The sequence below is a fragment of the Papio anubis genome, chromosome 3 (genome assembly GCF_008728515.1).
Source record: "Papio anubis isolate 15944 chromosome 3, Panubis1.0, whole genome shotgun sequence".
NCBI lineage: Eukaryota > Metazoa > Chordata > Mammalia > Primates > Cercopithecidae > Papio > Papio anubis.
Genome location: NC_044978.1, coordinates 109,086,211 through 109,092,432, shown reverse-complemented (window position 1 = coordinate 109,092,432; position 6,222 = coordinate 109,086,211). Strand labels below are relative to the sequence as shown.

Below are 6,222 nucleotides of genomic sequence, written 5' to 3'. Positions count from 1 at the left end.
TCCCTATTGGTAAATGATATTAGTATAAAATTCATGCCAAATTTTGAATACTTGCATTAAAAGAATGTAAAATATCTGAATAATTTTTTTTCTTAGCTAGATGTTGAAGTGATAATATTGTGGATATGTTTGTTTAAATCAAATATAATGTTATACTTCTTCTTACCTATTTCATTTTACTTTTTATCATAGCTAATAAAAATGTTAAATTATATGAGTGCCTCTAAGTTTCATAGGTTGACAAAGAAATGGTTATAATAATCTACGCTTATTTGGTGAAGAAAATCAAGAAGAGAATGTGTTTAATCAGACAGAAAGGAAAAAGACAGAATTTTTAAACTTGATAAAAGGATTGAGAAGTTTATATGTGAGAATAACTAATAACACTAGTCGGCGCAGGCGCTGGGGAGAGACCGCGTGGGGCGAAGGCGGCGCTTGGTCGTGACAACTAGTATGCAAGAGAAGACTGCAGTTTAGATCTCAGAAATGTTCTGGGTCAGGGTCTCACTCTGTCACCCAGGCTGGAGTGTTGTGTCAAAATTATGGCTCACTGCAACCCCCAACCCCTGAGCTCCAGTGATCCTCCTCCCTCAGCCTCCCAAAGTGGTGTAATTACAGGATCTATCTTGGGATCCCATGGCTTTCTTTACCGGGCTCTGGGGCCCCTTCACCTGTATACGCAGAGCACTGAGCCATCGCTGTTTCAGCACCACTGGGAGCCTGAGTGCGATTCAGAAGATGACGCGGGTACGAGTGGTGGACAACAGTGCCCTGGGGAACAGCGCATACCATCGGGCTCCTCGCTGCATTCATGTCTATAACAAGAATGGAGTGGGCAAGGTGGGCGACCAGATACTACTGGCCATCAAGGGACAGAAGAAAAAGGCGCTCATTGTGGGACATTGCATGCCTGGCCCCCGAATGACCCCCAGATTCGACTCCAACAACGTGGTCCTCATTGAGGACAACGGGAACCCTGTGGGGACACGAATTAAGACACCCATCCCCAGCAGCCTGCGCAAGCGGGAAGGCGAGTATTCCAAGGTGCTGGCCATTGCTCAGAACTTTGTGTGAGTTGAGCCCAGGCCTCTGGTTGCAGGAGGGTTCGTGAATGGAGCAGTTCTGAGAACGACTCTTTTGCTAAGGGAGCTTGGGAGCCACATGGCTGCTCCCTTCACACTGGGTAACAGTGTAATGTCCTGTGAGAGAATAAATATATTCATTAAAAAAAAAAAAAAAAAAAAAAACACTAGTCTAGGAACATTGAAATAAGAGAAGAAAAGACAACTTATACAGCTCAATATGAAATCAACTTCTAAATTTTCAATAAGCATAATAGCATAGCATGTATTTGGTATAGGAAAAAATATAGGATGAAAACTCTAAATAATGGAAATGTATCTATGTAAAATTAACTAGGTTATGAGAAAAATGACTCTTTAAATATAGAAGAAAAGTGGTTATTCAGTACATAAACTTAGAATTGTTGCTTAAAAGGGGAAAAATACAAAAAAAAAACTGTAGAGATGTGTAACATGTTTTAACATTGAAAATCTTTAGCTGAGTAGAGAGTTAGTGATTTTAGAAAATCTGCCTGTTCCGGCATTTTCTTACGTTTTCTGCAGAGTACATGCTATTTTAGTGTTAAATATGTATACTTTATTTCATATGTTTATAATATATATGCAGTATATATTTTTAGAAAACAAAACAGCAATTACTAGGCAATATTAGGCACATAAAAACAACAGCTAATGAAGAAAAAACAATTTTATGTCTATTAAATTTAGTAAAGGCCTAAAAATTAATCACCTTTAGTCTAGTCTCTACATTTTTAATGGACATTAATAATAATAATTGACACTTACAGATGTATGTGTGTCCCATTTCTTACAGTGCCAAAAATATCTTTTATCTGACCCATATATATTATGGTTATTAATCCCTTGTCAGATGAATAGTTTGCAAATATGTTTTGGGTTTTTTTTTTTTTCCCCCATTCTATGGGATGTCTTTTCACTTTGTTGATTACTTCCTGGGCTGTGCAGAACTCATTCTCTTATTTTACATAACAAGATCCAGAACCAGAAAACAACGACAACTATAATAATAACAATAATACTTGAGCTTGCAATTACATGGAGCAGCAGCTTTAGTTTCTTTCTTTCTTTCTTTCTTTGTAAGTAACTATGTGTACTTTGTTCCCTATAACATTCTATACTTTGATAGAATTGTTCCTGCTTAAAGAGGCAAAGAATCCTCTTAGCAGTAAATTGAATGGTGATCATTAGATAAGGAATAATGTGTGGCATAATGGAGAATGCATTTAGCAACTCTTTTAAGGTACAGTGAAGTTTTTCCTTAATAGTTTATTTTTATGTGACTTTTATCAAAGCTGAGAGTATATCAATCTCAACTTTTGAAAAAGCATTCTTTGTTTCAATTACCTTTCTTGTACATATGCATATGTATTTTATGTAGATATACATAAAAATATATATGTATATATGATATGTATTTCATGTAGCTATCTGGGTACATATGTATATATCTACATTTATGTAGACATATGTATATATTTGTATATAACCATAGATATACATGTATTGTACAAGAACTTTTCTTGGATAAAACTTTTATATATGGCACTATTTTAGAGTAAATATAATCTTAACAAAAGCATTTTGTTTCTACCTATGTCCTCCCAGTATCAATCACCTCTATATTTTCTTTGCTGAGGAAAAGAATAACCTGCTGCAGCTTGCCATTCATCAGTTTCCTGAAATGAAACTTATTAGAATAAGAACATGATGAATTTTCCCATTTCTGTATGTCCAATCAGTCTGTTCATTGTCTGAGAGTGCACCCGATGACTAAAGATGTCAGTTGTGTCTCTCCAGGTTCTTCCAGTAGCCTATGCTTTAATCCAGCTGCTACTTTGCATTTGAAAACTAAATCAGCCTCAACATTTCACGGTCTTTTTGATCTTGGGTTTTATGATAATGAGATTTTGGCTACAAAAATCATCATTCGGAGAATTCAAACAGATTTTAGCACCTGTTAGCAGGTGTTAAAAAATAAGAATCTCGCTTAATTTCTTCCATTCTTTTGATTTAACTCATCTTTAATTAAAAACATTTTGTCATGAAAAGAGCTCTAGAAAATGAAGAAAATCCTTATGCACTTTTATTTCTATTTTATTATTATATCTGTCTTGAGTTGTCAATTCTCAATTTGTCCTTCTCCAAAATGGGGAAAGAAGATGGAATAATTAGTGTTTTGCTGAGTCACCAGATGAACATTTCTGTAGTAATAAAAATAGCCAGAAATATATTTGACCTAATAGTGTCACTGATGCAGTGAAAATAAGAGAGGTTGTAGTCCATGGAGCAACGTCCATGCCCAGTTTAAGGGCTCGTTACCAGAGCTGTTACAGAAAACCGTATCATGTTCTGTTTTTAATCATCTGAAAAAAGAAGTAGTTATGCTTAACGATTTCCAAGGCTGCTTTTGTAGCTAAAATAATATATATCAATGTTAGAAACTTGTATTTAAAAGTTTTTGAGCTACACAAACACATGGTGTGTTATCATTATTATTTACGAAAGATCCCGATAAATAAAATTTTGCTGAACTTATTGACTATGGGAAAACCAAGGGTCCTATTTTGTCTGTTTTTTAAATGTTGAGTGAATAGGTTTTCACCAGAATTGCAATACAAAAGTATATATAATAGGATTTAAAAATTATGAACATTTAAATATATTCAATACATCTTCCATAAATGAAGTAATAAAGCACTTCTTTCTTTTTGATGCTTAATTTAATAGCAACTTGGAAACAAATATCAAATTTACAAGTACATCTAAAGATACATAGCTGTGTTTTGAAAAATGCTCTGACCTAAGAAATCTTCAAATTGGAAGTCTATTGGGGTCTATATGACCACATTTACCTTGGCTATACAAGCCTGTTCAAAAGTTCCGTATATCTTTGTTTACACGATATGCTACTATGTCCCCCTGTCCTTCAGAGTTGTCTCTCAGACTTCTTTACCGATTCTTTAGACTTCAGTTTTCAGCTTTCTTTTCTCATTCTTCTTATTTCGTAAAAGATACTGCATTTCATTCATTCATATAACTTTGATTGTTACTACTAACAAAATAGCCTGAATTTTGCCTTCTATTCAAGCTTCTGAAGCCATCTAGAATATACCACTTTGGCATAAGGATTATTTTAAGCCAAAGATACTTGAAAAACAGAAGATTTAAACAGAGCATTCTAATCTATTTTCTTCTTGCCTACAGGAGATAAAAACTCCCATTTTAAAGTCACCTTCCCTGTACCAGGAGAAAAGAAACATTCTTCTATGGGGACTCATAGCTGAGAAAATTCTATACAAAAAGACCATGCTAAAATAATTTTTATCTTCCTTTAGCCTCTCCAAATAATTTAGTTACTTTTCTGTAATTCCCTCTCTTTGATCAATCTAATAGAAAATCATATGGATTTTCCCACTTCTTTGGATCTTCATTTCCTTATGAGGGCTTCTATCTCACATAAAACTTAATATTAAATTGGTATTCTTTTGTCCTTTTAATCTATCTCATGCCAATTTAATTTGGGGGTCAAGTCAGGGACCCTAAGGGGGTAGCAGTAAAGTTTTACCTCTTGTAGTTACTTTATATTTTATATTTGCCTTAAGTCTTTATGGCTGATTTCAGGGTAAATTTGAGTACAAACTTCAGATTCCTTTGTCACAAAACAGGGAAAAGAACATATTTGCACAGTGCATTTAAGTATTAGGACAAGAATGATACCCCTGACATTTGAGAATGGTTGAGAAATAGTGGATATTATCCTCAAGAGGAAAAGAGTTCTAAAGATGTAACAGCAATATTCAAACATTTAAGTAAATGGTTTTAAGAGGAGGAGAACAAAGCATGTATTCCTCTTAAAAGTGCTTTTAAAACTGGAATGAGAATAAGAACTATATCGAATTTATAATTTTTCATCATACTTACTTATTGTGAAATTTAAGGTGCTAATAAAATGACTCAGAAGATTTTTGTTGTATTGATTATTGAAAGTGGGCATAGATATAAAGAGTTGGAGATACCTGACATATGTTATTGAAAGAAGAACTTAAATTTTCTACACTTGGTGAAAGTTTATACCTAAAATCTATGTTTGGAAACTACAATGAGTAAAATTTTTATGAGTAAAATTATAAATTCTCTAACAATCTAAATGTTTAATGCATTTTATTAGATATATTTGGAGCACTCTCTTTTATAAGAATAGTAATCCAAATGCAAGACTATATCACTTTTGGTATTATACAGACTATTATCACTCGAGAAACTATGAAAAAGCAGAGGTGGTGATTCCCATTACACTATACTCTCATTTAAAATTTCTTTTTTGATATCTGCAAAAGACAGATGAGTCTTGGGAGAAGAGAAAAGCAATGTATATCATACGAGATGGTATCTTCCATTGCAGCTGCGGTTCCAGATGTGGTCTTTTTATTGAACTAAATAAATATAGTCTCTGGAAATTGTTATTCAGCTATTATAACTACTGTGTGACAGACCATTATTGTAATGGCTTCTAATAAATCACCTCTCTCTCTATCTATTCACTAATCTAATCTCTTCATTCATTAACTCTGGGCTTAGCCATGTGACTTGCTTCCGCCAATGGGATTGTAGCAAAAGTGACCCAAGAGGCTCAAAGAGTGCTCATACAATAGGGCTGTCCTCTTTTGCTTGTTGCTTTTGGAAATCAGTAACAATGCAAAGAAGCATTGGCTAGTCTGTTGGAGACAGGTGGCCAGACAAAAGCTAGAATCAATTTTCAGACATTTGAGTGATGCTTTCTTTGACCATTTAATCCTCATCACATAAAGACTTCAAGTAGGACAAAGAAAAGTACAAAACTAAGCCCAGCTAAAATTACTTGCCCACAGGATTGTGAGCCAAATAAAATGACTGTTGTTTTAACTTTTGGGAAAGAGAATGAAGGAGGCCAAAGAGAATGAAGGCAACCAGAGAGAATGAAGGAGGCCAAAGAAAAATGCCATGACCAACTGCCAAAAGACACAGGCTGACCTCTTTAACAGCTTCTACTTGTAAGTCTGAGTCCAATGCAAAAATAAGATGTTTTAAGAATAGTAATTAAAGGTCAAGTGTGGTGGTTCACACGTGTAACCCCACACTT

At 34.3% G+C, this 6,222-nt stretch overlaps 1 pseudogene across 1 annotated transcript; it reads left to right on the top strand.

The window, feature by feature from the left end:
* The first annotated feature begins 598 nt into the window (after window positions 1-598).
* Window positions 599-1,224, top strand: LOC110743212 (annotated as a pseudogene). The gene has a single exon (XR_004182772.1). The product of XR_004182772.1 is annotated as a 39S ribosomal protein L14, mitochondrial pseudogene (transcript).
* The last annotated feature ends 4,998 nt before the right edge of the window (window positions 1,225-6,222 follow it).